This window comes from Ambystoma mexicanum, chromosome 10 (genome assembly GCF_040938575.1).
Source record: "Ambystoma mexicanum isolate Mex_15411 chromosome 10, UKY_AmexF1_1, whole genome shotgun sequence".
Taxonomy (NCBI): domain Eukaryota; kingdom Metazoa; phylum Chordata; class Amphibia; order Caudata; family Ambystomatidae; genus Ambystoma; species Ambystoma mexicanum.
The window spans coordinates 1,674,950,083-1,674,967,529 of record NC_090932.1 but is presented as its reverse complement, the minus strand read 5'-3'; positions in this window follow the sequence as shown (position 1 = coordinate 1,674,967,529).

Below are 17,447 nucleotides of genomic sequence, written 5' to 3'. Positions count from 1 at the left end.
CACTCTGTCTACTGCCGGGTCTCTCTGCCTCCTCCTCTCTGCTCCGGAGTGTGTCGAGATTAGGAGCATATCGCTTCGTGGGACAGTACAGGTGGCGATTAATGAGAGAGGTTAAAGAAGCGGTGAGTGAGTATACTAAAGACTTTTGCCTACTTTATGGCGGCTCCGCTCTGAAGCCGTTGTGTGATAACAGTAAATAGGGGGTGGTGTTCAAAAGAATCCGGCGGTATAAGCCCAGTCAGCTTAGCTTGTGTGTCCCTCAGGAAAGTATTTCTTTCCCATTGCTGCTATGCTCTTTGGTTATGTATATAAGTAATATATGTAATACATGTGAGCGTGATTGGTAGTCTCTGAGACAAGTGTTGGAAGCTCAAAACCGAGTGGAATTATATCCCTCTGTACCTATCCTTTAACTGGGGAGAAAGAGAACTACTCTCACCCACGTAATTGAAACAGTTGTGCATTACGGGTGGGTGCTTCCCACTGAAGGCTCTGAGTGGAAGAGTGCCGGTTGCTCACTCCTTCAGCTTCATTTGTTTCGGGGGGGGTGACAGTGGGGTCATCTCTTTTCAAATCAATTCATCAGAAACGCTGTTGCTTGGGTGCCTTGGTGATTTTTGCGGGTTGGTACTGTGGGATTTTCAATTAAGTACACATATTGTCCATACTGCACCCAGGGGGGGAAATTATTTGGTAGTTTTTCCTAGGGTTCTCCTGTGGATGTCTGTAAGCAGCAGGGCTGGAGTTTGAAGGTTGGGTATTGCAAAGGTCGCCAATTGCTTGGCGGCGCCGTAGGCGGGGTGACTTAAGTCTATTTTTTTCTCCCTGGCTCTTACTAAGTAAAGTGGAATGGCGGGATACCCATATAGTGAGGAATCGAGCAGTGGCGAGTTAGCTATGGCAAGACCGCTGAGGACTGGCAAACTGAGGTCCTCTATTTTGTTAAAAAAAAAAAAATAAATAACAGGGAGGTTGGCATAGAAAGCTACCTAGATAACTCTGGGGACAATAGTTTGGACCTGGAGGACAATGCAGCAGGTTTTGAATCTGTCCCAGTTAACCAAGGAAGCAGCAGCAGTCAATACTGAAAATAGTATTCCGGGGGGAGGTTGAAAATCCCTTGCCCCAGTTTGATCGCTGCCCTTTTGCCACGCTGGACGGGTTGGGCTCTCCTGCTCTAAATTGGACCCGGATTTATCAGTTCAACATAGCTTCCTTAGTGTCCGGGATCCCCCTGTCACCCGATCACTCCAAAAAGGAATCCATCTTAATTCTTCCCTTGATACTTCAATGATGGCCCCGGTCGCAACGGCCAAACTAGATAAGTGGATTCGTCTCTCCTTGGGTCCCTCCATCCCAATCCAGCCATGGGGAGGGGGCATACACAGTGTACATTTTCATAAACTGGAATACGAAAGTTCTCCAGCATGGGGTCTGGCATGGATTCACATGCTCATGAATATTCCCCGTCGTCAGGCTGGGAATCCTCGGTAAAGAAAAAACCAGTATCAGTTTCGTTTCTGATCTGTCTTTCGTAGTAATAACCAATCACTGGTCTCTGCGTCATACTGACCACAGCCAATGACTGCCCTCTACCTAAGCACCGCCTCTGGCAGCCATCTTCAGATTTTTACCGCACGTTCATGTGTTGGGATCCTTGTGCTATTGCTCTCGAGCGTTAGTGCTATTTTTTCGCGCTTTTTCACAAAAACTTCGATTCTTTCGGTCAAAAGAGCCTCAAGCTCCACCGATACTACATCCGATCAACGGGGACCCGTGTCGGATTCATCTGTGCCCCTCAAGGGTGAAGATTTCGTCGAGCTACGCTTCGGAGGACTCCAGAAGCTTCTCAGGCCCGGTCTCGGAGATGGCCCAGGAGAAGGGAAGCTCGACGCCCGGAAAGCTGTTCAGGGCCTGCCCTGGATGCCAGCTGCAGAACGTCTTCAAGGAGGACGAACACTCTTTCTGCCTTTACTGCCTTCATGGGGACAAGACGCACGTGGAGAAGGACTGTGCGTTTTGCGGCAACATGTCGGAACGGACCATGAAGGACCGCCATCAACGTCTCGCCAGCTGGCTGGAGGGTAAGAGCCCGTCTGGCGAGAAGAAGAAGAAATCTGAGCGGTCTTCTAAGACCTTTGAGGGCGCCCCGGCGACGGGGGCCCAACATAAGGCCAAGCACCGCGAGTCCGCTGGCACCGGGAGCGCCGAACGGTCGGGCTCTACGGGCGCCAGGCAGGGCGCACCCTCCCCGGCACCATCAACCACGAGCCAACGCTCTGGGTCGGGTAAGAGGAAGGCCGAGCACCCGGCGAAGCTCCTGGAGAGACCCCGGTCGAGCTCTAAGGCAGAGGAGGAGCGTGGCAGTGCCCCCTCCCTCAAGGATAAGGCGGTGAGCGCACCTAAGGTGGTGAAGGCCTTGATCCATTCGACCAAGCCCTCTATCGAAACGGTCGCGGCGGCCCTGGCCCAGCCTGTGGAGGCTGCACCAGTGGTGGCGGCCTCGGGGCCCAGAATCTCCCTGCCTCCTCGGAGGGAGTCTTCTTTAGTGCCCATCGATAGGACCCCCGTGAAACCCTCCGTGGGGAAGAAGGGGGGGCAGGGCGTCGTCGTAGATTCGGCCTCAACCTCAGAAGAGGAACTGATCGAGGTCTTAAGCCACGGCCTAGGCGTGGAACAAGACCAGCCCGTCGGAATGGGCCCCGACGCAGGTGACGACGACGACATCGTCGAGGATACCGACGGGGCCCCTGCTCGCCCGTCGGATTCCCCTCTGCCAGCGCCGCAAGACAACTCAGCGGCCATTTTGTTGGCTATACAGTCCTTATGCTCCGAGATAAGGACGAGACTACCGTTACCGACGGAGGAACCTCTCCCGTCGGGGGATCCAGAACCGGGACCTTCTGGTGTTCCCCCTACCAAGAAAAGAAGGATTCATCCACCGCCTCCTTTTCAACCGTCGCGCCCCGTCCAGCCCTCCTCCCCGTCCACCCGAGGGGATGATACAGGGACTGACACGGCAGCGACGGGTACGGACGACGAGGCATACGACGAGGATTTTCCGTCATCGCCTCCCACCAGGGCTTCTCCGCCCGACGAGATTGGATCGTTCCACTCAATGATCGCCAGGGCATCCGAGCTTTTCCAACTCTGCCCTGAGGAGAAGAAAAAGGAAGGCTTCCTTTACCAACGGCGCGAGACCAAGAGGAAGACGGTCCTCGCAGTGCCTCTGTTGGACGACATTTGGGATGAGGGCCTTTCCCTCCTCAAGAACCCTTCCACGACGCCAGCGAGAAGAGACCGGTACGAGAAAAAGTACCGGGTCCCGGACTCGGCCCCCCTATGCCTCCGGGCGCAGCCTACCCCGGACTCCGTCGTCTCCGCGGCAGCCAGGAAGAAAGCGGGGGGGGGTGCGGCCTCCACGTCGACTTCCCCGCCGGACGGCGAGGGAAAGAAATTGGATACCATGGGACGCAGAGTCATCTCGGCGGCGACGACGACGATTAAAGCGGCCAACGCCTTGGCTATCGTGGCCCGCTACGACAGGGAACTCTGGTACAAGATAGCTCCCCTGCTGGATTTTCTGCCGGACGACAAGAGGGCGGAGGCCCTTGAGATCCTGCAGGAAGGTGAGGTGGCCTCGGACCACGCCATCACCGTGGCGACGGACATCGCCGACACTGGGTTCCGCCAGATGGGCAACGGCGTTTGCCTTCGACGTCGCGGATGGCTCAAGGCTACGGACTTTCGGCAGGACGTCCAGACCAGGGTCCTGGACATGCCCTTCGACGGGAACAACCTGTTTGGGAAGACAGTGGACGACTCCCTTCAGGCCATCAAGGCGGATACTGAGACGGCCCGGGCCCTTGGAGTACTGCAGCAACGGCGGACGCCCTTTCGGAGCGGCGGAGGCAAGGGCGCCTCCAAAGGTTCCGGCGGCGGTTTCGCTTCCTACCGTCAAGCGGCCCGCTCGTCGTCGCAAGAGGCCTACAGAGGACGAGGCAAGTCTGGCGGACCCCGCCGTCGTCGCCAAGGAGGCCAAGGCGGCAAGGCCGCGTCCAAGCAGGATTGAACCGGCCGTGGGGTCGGGCCCCCACCGAAGCACCCCGGTGGGAGGCCGGCTGGCGGGCTTCGTCAGCGTGTGGGAGTCCATCTCCACCGACCGTTGGGTGCTGGACGCCCTGGCCCGGGGCCACGCGCTCGAGTTTCAAAGAAGATGCCCGCGCGTCCCCCCCGTGGCCAGGAAAGAACTTCACGTCCCTCAACTTCTCCTGGAGGTAAAGGCGATGCTCAGAAAGGGCGCCATCGAACGCGTCCCAAAGAGGCTTCGGGGCTCCGGAGTCTACTCGCGTTACTTCCTCGTGAAGAAGAAGACGGGAGGATGGCGCCCCAGCCTGGACCTGCGACGCCTGAACAAGTTCATCAAGGCGCAGAAGTTCCGGATGGTCACCCTCCAGCACGTCCTGGGTCAGCTGGAGGAAGGAGACTTCCTATCGTCGTTGGATTTGGAGGATGCCTACTTCCACATTCCCATCCTAAAGGGGCACCGAAAATTCCTCAGATTCGTGGTCCAAGGGCGTCATTACCAGTTCAAAGCCCTTCCCTTCGGACTGCGGTCGGCACCCAGGGTTTTCACCAAGTGCCTCGCACCGGTGGCGGCGCAGCTGCGCCGCGAGGGGATTCACGTCTACCCCTACCTGGACGACTGGCTCATCCGCGCCAAGACGAGGGAGCTCGCCGTGGTCCACACGGCAAGGACCGTCCAACTCCTCACGGACCTGGGATTCTCCGTGAACTACGCCAAATCCCACCTGGTGCCCGCGCAAGTCGCACTGTTTCTGGGAGCGAGGCTCGACACAGTGTCCCTTCTGGCCTCCCCGTCGGAGGAGAGGACCAGGACCATCCTGGGCAAGGTGCAACGGATGTTGGTGGCCGACGCGGCCAAGGTGAGGTCCATCAAGTCCCTCCTCGGGATGATGTCTTCCTGCATCTACCTCATTCCCATGTGCAGGCTCCGGATGCGCCCGTTGCAAGAGTTCCTGGATGCGCGCTGGATCCAGACGACGGGCAGCTTCGAGGAAAGGATCAAGCTCGACGAGAGTTTCCGACGAGCGATACGGTGGTGGGGCACCCGCGCGCATCTGACGGCGGGCATGGACTTCCAGACCCCAGCCCACCAGGTGACTGTGACCACGGATGCCTCCCTAGAAGGGTGCGGAGCGCACACCGAAAATCTGCACGCGAGGGGACTCTGGCTCCCGACGGAGAAGTCCCTGCATATCAACGTCCTGGAGCTCCGTGCAGTGTTTTGGGCCCTCAGGTCCTTCCTTCCGTCCCTCAAGGGCAAGGTGGTGAGGATCTTCACCGACAACACCACCACCATGTTTTACATCAGGAAACAGGGCGGAACCAGGTCCCCAGCGCTGTCCAAGGAGGCGCAGGACCTGTGGCATTGGGCCGTCGCCCAAGGGATTCTTCTGGTGCCGTTTCATCTGGCAGGGATAAAAAACACCATCGCCGACTCACTCAGCAGGGAGCTGCGCTCGTGCCACGAGTGGGAACTACGGCAGGATCTGGTGGATCGCCTCTTCCGACGGTGGGGCACACCCCAGATCGACCTGTTCGCGACGGCGACGAACACCAAGTGCCGGAGGTTCGCCAGCAGGTTTCCCCAGACGAGGAGCATGGGCGATGCTTTCTCGTTCCCCTGGGAGGGCCTGTTCCTCTACGCGTTCCCTCCCTTGCCTCTGCTAATCCGGCTCGTCAACCAGCTCAAGAGGTCACGGTGCAGGATGATCCTCGTCGCACCTGCGTGGCCGAGGCAGATATGGTTCCCGGACCTTCTGGACTTGTCGGCGTCCCCGCCAATCAAGCTGCCGGCGGACGCGGATCTACTCTCCAGGGAAGGAGGCGCCATCCTCCACCACGACCCGAAGTCGCTGAACTTGCAGGCCTGGCTCCTGCAGCGCTAGAGTTTGGAGGATACGACATACCGGCCGATTGCAGAGAGGTTCTTGCAAAGGCCAGGGCGTCCTCGACTCTTAAATGCTACGGACACAAATGGAAGAGGTTTTCTGTCTGGTGCCACGCACAGAAGATTAACCCTCTACGGATTACGGCTCCCCAAGTGCTGCCGTACCTGCTGACGCTGGCCAAAGCTGGTCTGGCACACGCGTCCATCAAGATTCATCTTGCTGCGATCTCCCGATACACCAGAACCACGGGCCGGACGTCCTTGTGGTCTCATCGTCTGGTGAAAGAGTTCATGAAGGGACTGTTCAGATCGTTCCCGCCGGTGAAGGCTCCGGCCCCGGCGTGGGAGCTCAACGTGGTGCTGACCAAACTCATGGGACCTCCGTTCGAGCCTCTGCACTCGGCCCCGTTGAAGTTTCTATCGTGGAAAACAGCTTTTCTCGTGGCCATCACCTCCGCACGACGAGTGGGAGAGATCCAGGCCCTTTCCTGCAAGGCCCCGTACTTGACTTTCCACGACACGAGGGTAGTGCTCAGGACGCACCCCTCCTTCATGCCCAAGGTACCGTCGGACTTTCATCTCAACGAACCCTTGGTGTTACCTGTGTTCTTCCCGTCGCCTTCGTCGCCGGCTGAGAGGACTTTGCACTCGCTGGATGTAGCTAGAGCGCTGAAGTTCTACGTGGACCGCACGAAAGGTTTTCGGAAGACGTCACAACTCTTTGTGAACTTTGGACCTGTCAATCAGGGGAAGGCTCTCTCGAAGGCTTCCATCTCCAGATGGCTCTCCGGCTGTATCATGTACTGTCACCGGTTGGCAAACCGACCGCTGCCTGGCCGTCCGAGAGCCCATTCCACCAGAGCGATCGCAGCTACCACGGCGTTCCTATCTGGTGTGCCCCTGCTGGACATATGCAGGGCTGCTACGTGGAGGTCGACGCACACCTTCACGAAATTCTACTGCGTCGACCGGGATTCCAGGGAGGAGTCCAGGGTCGGCCAAGCAGTGCTGCGCAACCTGTTCGCCTGAGGTGAGCCTGGTGAGGAGGTAAGATGCTTAATGTTGAGTTGATGTGATGCTTAATGTTGAGCCTTTGCCACCTCCCGTGGTTGTGCATGTGTGTACTGCTATGTATTCTTTATTCATGAGCATGTGAATCCATGCCAGACCCCATGCTGGAGAAGGAACAAGTTACTTGCCTGTAACTGTTGTTCTCCAGCATGGGTCTGGCATGGATTCACATGCGAACCCTCCCGCCTACCCCTCTGCGGCTCTTCACTTGGTCATACTGCCACTTCACGTGCTTCCAAATCTGAAGATGGCTGCCAGAGGCGGTGCTTAGGTAGAGGGCAGTCATTGGCTGTGGTCAGTATGACGCAGAGACCAGTGATTGGTTATTACTACGAAAGACAGATCAGAAACGAAACTGATACTGGTTTTTTCTTTACCGAGGATTCCCAGCCTGACGACGGGGAATATTCATGAGCATGTGAATCCATGCCAGACCCATGCTGGAGAACAACAGTTACAGGCAAGTAACTTGTTCCTTCTCCAGCATTGGATCTTTCATGGATTCACATGCTTAGAATATTCCCCGTCGTCAGACTGGGAACCCTCGGTACACATATATAGTCGTTTCCTATAGGAAAAACCTGCCGACACTTGTGTGTCCTATCCACATCTGCGTCCTCTCCGGGGCCGCCCACGCAAGCCCCGTTGGACGTAATGGTATAAAAACCCTGCCCCCGCGGGTCCCGTCAGATTTCAACCGTCTCCAAAGATAGTGGGATCTCCTCGCGTAGGCTCTACTGCTAGATTTTTCGAATTGTCGAACTCCTGTGAGTTTGTTAATTTTATCGGAATGTCGGGAAAACCTATTTCGCCCGTGTGCCACGTGCGGATTGAAGAAGGTTTATGAGGGGGACGGCCATTTAGACTGTATTTATTGCCTCCACCCTCACCACTCGGCAGACCAGTGTGATATATGTAAAAGTTTTTCCCAGAAAACCCTGAAGGATCGAAATCGACGGCTGGTATCCTGGTTAAATGACGGTGCGGGAGCGTACCCTCAGTCAGAGGTGGGCTCTGTGCGCAGCGTGGCCTCTGCGAAAACATCAGGAGCCCCTCGACGCTCAACTTCGTCGGAACCCCTGGCTAAGAAGTCACGACCTGCGGAAAAGGACGTTCCACGAAGTCACTCTTCTAAGGACTCTTCTAAAGACTCTGCAAGAAAGACATCTTCGTCAACTTCGTCGAAGAAAGGAAAGGAGAGGCCTAAATCCTCCTCGGGCGATCAACACAGATCAGCCACGAGTAGAGATTCGGATAAACGCAGGGAGAGCGCTGTGAAGGCGTGACCGCCTAAACCACCTGCAGGCCCAACGTCGACGACGACGAACCAGTCGGTGTCCTCACTGCCGCTGACGCAGTCGATTTCACCCGTCATCAACCCAGCGACGACCTCGGCGGCGATGTCCTCGTCGACGGAAGTTCTGGCCTGGAGACCGGAGGTATTTGATATGGGGTTGCCTGACACGTTGCTACAGGAACAGGCAGCGTCAATTGCCTCGAAAGAAGACGACGGCTTCAGAATTGTGAGCCCGGAGGACCTCGGTCTACGAGCCAGGTTTCCATCAGGAGCAACCTGCTCTCAGGTGTTTACCCAACCCCCAAGCTCTCAGGCGACCCTGTCCATGGAGGTACTGTCCTCTTTACACTCGCTGCTGAAATCGCTGGACGAAAGGCTTCCACCTGTACCGTCGACACCCCCCGTCGACGAGCCCGGCCCTTCACACCGCCCGACTAGATCGATCGGGGTTCCAACTACTCCAGCAGTCCAGGAGGAAGGTGAGCTTTCGGACTCCCTATCTGACCACGGTTCAGCGTCAGATATATCCCTCTCACCATCTAGGGATCCATCCTGGGTGTCGGATGTGGAAATGGAAACACCAAAGAGTCCCACTCACCCGTCACCACCGGACGATATAGGTGCCTTTCATTCTATGGAGGAAAAAGCGTGCAAGGAGTTTGGCCTGGTCCAACAGGAGGAGAAAAAGGACCGTTTTCTTTTTGACCATATGGGCAAGAGTAGACGCTCAATATTCTCAATACCCATTTTAGACCATGTCTGGAAAGAAGGTGTCCAAACCATGCGTCACCCATTTTCTGAGCCGGCTGTCAAAGGCCGCATTGAAAAGAAATTTAAAGTACCAGACTCTACACCGAAGTGTCTTTCGGCTCAACCTACACCGGACTCGGTGGTGTCGGCGGCGACGAGAAAAGCAAAGGCCCAACATAAATGCTCTACCCCTCCAGATAATGAGGCGAGGCGCCAAGACGTGTTTGGTAAGAAGGTTCTCTCTGTGGGGGCCTCAACGGTGAAAGCAGCTAACTCCCTGGCGATTGTGGCCAGATATGACAGGGAGATGTGGCACAGACTGGCACCTATCCTGGACCACCTCCCGGAAGAACATAGAAGAACGGCGATGTCCCTGGTTCGAGAAGGCGAAGAGGCATCGAATCATGCTATTAACATAGCGGTGGACCTGGCAGATTCGGGTTTTAAACAAATAAATAACGGATTTGTTCTAAGACGCCAGGCTTGGCTTAAGTGCACCAACTTCAGACCCGAAGTACAGTATAAAGTTTTGGACATGCCCTTCGAAGGTGATCTTCTTTTCGGAGAAAAGGTGGACGAGGCCTTGAAGGGCATGAAGGAGGACTCGGATACAGCACGCTCGTTGGGTTCTCTCCAGAGTGGTAAGCCCTTTCGTTCTTTTCGTCCCTTTAGAGGAGCATCTGGGAACTCAAGATTCTCAGCAACCAGGGATAGATCTTTTGGTAGATCAGCGTATCCTTCCCAAGGATATAGACGCGCCTCTCAGACCTCAAGCCGGCGCAGAAACTTCGTCTTCCAAGAGACGACCAACTTATTAGTCGTCGACGAGCAAACAGAAAGACCAGCAATGACGGGAAGCGTACCGTTCTGGGAGGAAGAGTGTCAAGCTGCATCAAGGAATGGGAGACCATCACAACAGATCAGTGGGTTTTGGACACTGTGAGGTACGGACATTTCCTACTATTCAAATGCAAACCTCCAAAATGTCCACCAATACACCTATCCCAGCCACATCTAAACATCTTGCGGCAGGAAGTAACACTCATGTTACAGAAAGGCGCCATCGAATTAGTCCCTGCATCGCAGAAAGGCCTAGGGGTATACTCACGGTGTTTTGTGGTAAAGAAGCCAAACGGAAAATGGCGCCCTATTCTCGACCTGCGAGACCTCAACAAGACCCTACAGAGTCAAAAATTCAAAATGCTTACACTGCAGGAGGTGATCGGATCCGTCCAAAGGGACGATGTTTTGGCGTCACTAGATCTACAGGACGCGTACTTCCACATTCCGGTGTGTCAAAAACACAGGAGGTTTCTGAGGTTCATGGTAGGTCAGACACACTACCAATTTGCAGTGCCCCCATTTGGTCTAAAGTCCTCCCCAAGAACGTTTACAAAATGTTTGGCACCTGTGGCAGCCTGGCTGCGAAAGGGAGGGCATCATGTATACCCGTACCTCGACGACTGGCTTGTGAGGGGATCCTCCCCAGCGTCGACCAACGACAGCGTACAAGCCACCTTACAACTTCTGCAACGACTGGGGTTCGCAGTGAACTTCGAAAAGTCTTCGCTAAAGCCCTCAAGGAGCTTGAAGTTCTTGGGAGCTCAATTCGAAACCCACTCTGGAATAGTGAAACCGTCCCTAGACAGAATATTGAAGATCGAACAACTGACGAGTAAACTTCGCCTACAGAGCACATTTTCCGTGAGAAAATATGTGGCAATCCTGGGTTCCATGGCTTTGTGCATCCACCTAGTAACAAACTGCCGATTGTTCATGAGGCCTCTACAGGAGTTCCTGTCGGACAGATGGAAGCAGGCCATGGGCCGGTGGTCAGACAGGATAACCGTCGACGACGAGGGTGTCATCAGATCCCTCCAATGGTGGAAAATCTTTCACAACCTGGACAGAGGGGTTCCTCTACAAGAGCCGGAATTTCAGAACACCATCATAACGGACGCCTCTCTGACGGGCTGGGGAGCACACATGAACGATCATCAAACCCAGGGCAGATGGTCTTCGACCGAATCGCACCTACACATCAACGTGCTGGAACTGAGGGCAGTGAGATGGGCCTTGAAATCATTCCTTCCACATATCAAAGGATCAAAAGTAAGAGTGCTGACAGACAACACGACAGCCATGTTCTACTTGATAAAGCAAGGCGGCACCAGATCCAGGACCCTTTCGGCGGAAGCTCAAAAGATCTGGCACTGGGCGTTGAAACACAACATATCCTTAGTGGCTTACCATCTCCCGGGTGTGAAGAATGTGCAAGCGGATTCCCTGAGCAGGACAATGGCTCAAATACACGAGTAGGAGCTGGACACCGGTCAGCTACAAATAATCTTCGATAGGTGGGGGACCCCCTCAATCGACCTCTTCGCAACGAAAGAAAACAGGAAATGCGAACAGTTCGCGAGCAGATGGCCTCAAAAAGGATCCCTGGGGGAAGCGTTCTCGTTTCCCTGGACGGACAAATTCCTGTACGTTTTCCCTCCGTTCCCCCTTATACGGAGGACAATCCAGGGGATTCGCAGGTACAAATGCCGGGTCATTCTAGTGGCACCGTATTGGCCGAGACAACCATGGTTTTCCGACCTCCTACATCTGTCGTTGGAACAGCCTATAACTCTCCAGAAAGTGCCGAACCTACTGTCCAGGGACAAGAACGGTGTGGCACCACAATCCGGACAGCCTCAACTTAACAGCATGGCTCCTGACTTTTCAGAGTTTGGCAGCTTGAAAGTCTCGTCGGATTGCCGGAGGATTCTGCAGGCGGCTAGGGCCCCTTCGACTAACAAATCATACATTTGCAAATGGCGAAGGTTCTGTACGTGGTGTCAAACACAGCACGAAATTCAGCCTTTAGAAGTAACCCCTTAACAAATTCTTCAGTATCTTCTTCACCTAGCTGAGAGTGGGCTGTCATCATCGTCCATCAAAGTGCACTTGGCGGCCATTTCAAGGTTTACGAGGAGGAGACAGTCTTCACCATTATTCAGTGACAGACTGGTGAAACATTTCATGAGGGGTCTCTTTTGAACTTTCCCCCCTACGAAACGGTTCCCACCGTCGTGGAGTTAAAATGTGGTGTTGGCTGCCTTAATGAAGCCTCCATTTGAGCCAATGTCCTCTTCATCCATGCAGTTCCTATCTTGGAAACTGGCTTTCTTAATTGCCATTACATCGGCTAGAAGAATGTCGGAATTACAGGCATTGGTCATAGATCCTCCATATATGAGGTTCTTTAAGGACAAAGTAATTTTATCAACTAACCCTACTTTCATCCCGAAAGTACCGACAGTCTATCACAAGCACGCGACCCTGGTCCTTCCTACTTTCTTTGCGTCTCCGTCGTCGGCGGCGGAAAAAGCCCTTCATACTCTGGACGTCAAAAGGGCGTTAAAATTTTACCTGCAAAGGACGCAAGATATCAGAACTACCAGACAGTTGTTCATTGCCTACGGTCCGTCGACGAGAGGAAGGGCAATCTCCAAGCAAGGCCTGGCTCGTTGGGTCTCTTCGGCAATTACTTTTAGTCACTCCAAGGCTGGGAGACCCCTACAAGGACGCCCTAGAGCCCATTCCACGAGATCGACAGCCTCCTCTGCGGCTCTATGGGCAGGAATTCCTCTGACAGACATCTGCCAGGCGGCGGCATGGTCTGTCCCACACACGTTTACACGCCATTACTGCCTGGAAAGGCAGCACGCGGATGAAGTACAGATGGGAAGGGCAGTGCTGCGCCATCTGTTTCAATGAGGTAAGCCAAGTACGGTGAACCTGTTCTCTCTTACCTTGCCTATGTTTGTTTTTTCCTTGATGTGTCGGTTTTTAAGTACATGAATATATATAGGCTTGTGTGTATGTATATATGTATATATATATATATATATATATATATTTCTGAGGCTTGTGGAATCTGCTTAGATCACATGCTGTGCATAGGCCGACATCTAGTGGAAGCTGCGGAGTATTACAGTTTGTTTTTCGAAACTCGAAAATGGGCGTCGACACAGGCGTGCCAGTAATACTATCCCTAGTGTGACGTCCACTGTACCCAAGATCCCTCACGCGTCTAGGATCCTCAGATTGTTTTTTTCCGCCATACTGGTCGGAAGCATCTTGCGGAGTTCCCTGGCCTTAGCCATACTTTTGCTAATGATTGAAGTAAAATTATTTATTGACATCCTTCCCCACCCCAACGTCGACCCTCGACGACGGCTGGAGAAGACATCGACCGTCGGCTGCTGCACGACGGATCTGGGCCTCGGAAGGCCGCTGGCCTCGGCCCGGGCCTAGTAGGCCGCTGGCCTCGGCCCTGCAAGTAGGGAGAGTGGGGGGTGGTACATACTCTTCACTCTTAGTATATAGGTACACCTTATATATTTCCTACACTTACCAGCCCGCTGCCTCAAGGTGCGTATGGAGGGTACCCCTTTCCAATTCTGCCCCAAGTGCAACCGCAAATACCCTTGGGTCGACAGGCACGCCACGTGCAATCTCTGCTTGCCGAGGGACCACCCCGAAGCGAACTGCAGAGCGTGTAGTAGGTTTAAGCCTAAGACACTTAAGGACCGTTCGACAAAGCGTTGGGCCCACCACGCCAGGCAGGCAGCCATGGCAGCGGAGGGCGCCTTCAGCGATGGCAGCGACGCCGTACTTTCAGACGGCGACGGCATTACGGCGTCGAAAGACTGCCGAGCGCAGTTCCCCGACCTCAGAAGGTTGTCCGGCAGGGCGGCTATGGGGAAGACCCCCGGCGACGCAAGCGCTACACACCCTACACACGTTAAGCACACTAAGTCCAACCGAACCTCGACGACGTCGACTTCTCGGAAAGAGGCACAGATAGAACGGTCCGACTCGGTGTCCTCTGGGCGCTCTCGATCGAGATCGCCGCATGACGCAAGGCAATCATCCACTCTTGCCAAGAGTGCCTCGCTCCCTAGATTAACGGAAGTTCGATCGTCGGAAGACGAAGACGACTTCCACCCCCAGGCCGCGCTCCAGGAGACCGAGGCCGCAGTTAACACCAGCGAGGCCCCACGCTCAAAACAAGGTACCTCTCCCGACCCTCGACGCCAGGCGTCGAAAGTCTCTGAGGCCTCCAAGGGGCAGGGAAAACATTTTTCCACGCACGGGGAGGGGGGGGAAACAGCGGAAAGCACAGCCTTCCACTCCTGTAAGACCATCCTTCCACCCTAAGCAGACAGTCAAACATAAATCTACTGGGACATCAACATCCAGCAAGGCTACCCTTGATAAGTCCTCTAAGTTGCCTACTAAAGCCATACCCTGTTCCAAAGAATGGTCCAGTGAAGACATAGACAGGGTCATGTCAAGGATGTCTTCCTTAGCTGATTTTTATGACAAGAACCCAGAACATTTCCTTTCGTATGACCCTCAAGGGGCCACACCCTCAGTCTCCTCTGATCCTATCCCCCTAAGTAAAAAGGCCCGGTTCGAAAGATCTGAACCCTTCGAGGTGCAGCCTTACTCTACTCCATACTCTACTCCACACCCCAGATACCAAGGACAGCCTTTCCCTGAAGGGGACCAGGAGTTTTCAATTATGGAGGAACAAACCGGGACTGAATACTATGCGGATGATGAGGACCTGGAGGAGGTAGAAGACTAGCAGGAAATTTACAGAGTAGATTCCCCGGTAGAAAGCGAAGCCCCAGTTACCGACTCGCCAGTTGATAACCAGCCCCTCCTTAATGAAGTTCTCGCTCGCGCGGCAGAACATTTTCACATCGACACCCACGGTGTACAGGAGGAAAGGGACTTCGCAGAAGAGTTGGTGGGAGAAAGGAGGCCGGTCGCTCAACCCATCCCTATCCTTAAATCCATCCAACGTAGAATAGATCCATCCCTGGTGAATCCAAACCTCACCAGAGCCGTCAACCCCAGAGTCGAAAAACTTTTTCGGGCAGCCCAGTCTGACCCTCTTTATATAAGAGGACAGCTTAAACCAGACTCCCTAGTGGTTACCAACACTCGGAAGAGGGCTGGGACACCCTTATCGTCATCAGAAGCTCCTCCCGACAAGGAGAGCAAAAGACTATACGGGTTTGGCAGGAAGGTAGCCTCAACGTCCGCCTACCAAGCAAGGATCGCAAACTCCACCACCCTATTGGCAAGTTACAACTGCCATCAATGGGAAGAGGTCGCGGCGCTCATAGCCTCTGCTCCTGAACCGTTAAAGGGCCAGTTGGCTCGGATCTCGGCAGAAGGGAGAGCCGTGTCTGGTTGCATATTAAAAGCAACTTTCGACGCCGCGGACAACGCAGGAAGATTGATAGCAGAAGGTACTGTTATCAAGAGACATGCGTGGTTACGGCAGTCGGGGTTCAAAACAGAAACACAGGCTTCATTAATAGACAAGCCGGTGGAACCCGATCTATTGTTTGGGAAAGCGGTCGAAGACGCACTTAAGAATGCCAAGGACGAGTACGAGACTCTCAAATCCCTTGGCCAGCTTACCAACAAACCCCCTAATCAGAGGGGGAACAGTAATTTTCGTCGCCCACGCGGCCAAAATTCACAAAGAGGCAACTATGCCCAAGGACAGGGTACACAATGGAACAACAACCAGCAGTCTACCCAGAGTTACAGCAAGGGTAACAAAAGAGGTCGTGGAAGAGGCAGAGGCAGCCCCAACAAGGGAGGTGGCACGCCTCCACCAAAGCAGTGACGCTCAGTTCAGGGTCCCTTCTCACGCAACCCCAGTAGGGGGACGCATTTCCAACTTCACCCAGGCTTGGGAAGGGATCACCTCAGACAGATGGGTGCTGTCAACAGTGTCCACAGGATATTGTATAGAATTACTGCAGCGTCCCCGGAACCACCCTCCACGACAAAGAATACACTCCTTAGAACATCAGAAGATCCTTCTCGAGGAGATCGCCATTCTGCTAGAAAAGGACGCGATAGAACTCGTCCCAGGACACCAGGTAAACAAGGGTATCTATTCAACTTACTTCCTTGTGCCAAAGAAAGATTTAACAATGCGCCCAGTATTGGATTTACGGCCTGCCAACAAGTATGTCAAGCCCCAAAAATTCCGTATGACCACGCTACAAGAGGTAATCCCCCTCCTAAAAAAGGGGGATTACATGGCAACCTTGGATATGAAAGATGCTTATTTTCATATCTCCATGCTCCCAGCCCACAGAAAATACTTGCGCTTCAAGGTGGACAGTCGCCACTACCAATTCAAGGTACTGCCCTTCGGGATAGCTTCAGCACCAAGGGTGTTCACCAAGGTACTGGCGGTGGCTGCTGCACACCTACGCAGGGAGGCAATCCCAGTGTACCCTTATCTGGACGACTGGCTCATAACGGGGGAAACCCCAGGAATTTGCAGGTCAAACATTCAGAGGACTATCGACCTCCTCCACGAATTAGGCTTCTCTATCAACGAGAAGAAGTCAAGTCTGGTGCCAAGCACCTCAAAACAGTTCCTAGGAGCAATCCTAGATTCTCAAAAAGGGTTGACCTTCCCTTCGGAAGAGAGAATTCGGAATATACTACTGCAAATTCCACATTATCAGTCAGGTCAACAAATAACGGTACGCAAAGCAATGCGGTTACTGGGCATGATGGCGTCTTGCATTTACCTGGTCCCCCACGCGCGTCTGCGCATGCGTCCCATGCAGGAATGGTTGGCGAAACAGTGGTCTCAGGCAAGGGGTCAGTGGGACGATCTAGTGGTCGTTTCGCCAACACTCGTACAGAGCTTACACTGGTGGAAAAGAGAGAATCTCGCAAGGGGAAAACCCTTTTACGATCCCGAAGTACAGGCAGTGGTGACTACAGATGCATGCCTGACTGGGTGGGGAGCTCACCATCTCCACCACACAGCTCAGGGTCTCTGGTCTCACTCAGTAGCCAAGAACCACATCAACCTGCTAGAGCTTCTGGCAGTATTCCGAGCGCTTCGGGCCTTCGAGCCCCATCTGCTAAACTTGTCGGTGCAGATCCGGACGGACAGCACGACAGCCATGTTCTATTTGAACAAACAAGGAGGGACTTGTTCGCCAAATCTGTCCAAGCTTGCCCAGAAAATCTGGATATGGGCACTCAGACGGAACATCTTCCTGTCATCACAACATGTTCCAGGGGAGCTCAATTCCCTAGCGGATGCCCTAAGCAGAGACTCCCTCCCAGAGGAACACGAATGGGTCCTTCACAGAGATATCGTAGAAGATCTCTTCTCTCAGTGGGGTTTCCCCACTATAGACCTATTCGCCACAAGCGAAAACAAACAATGCCCAGGATTTGCATCCAGGTTCCCCCAGCCAGACTCCCAAGGGAACGCCCTGTGGATGAACTGGTCAGGGATGT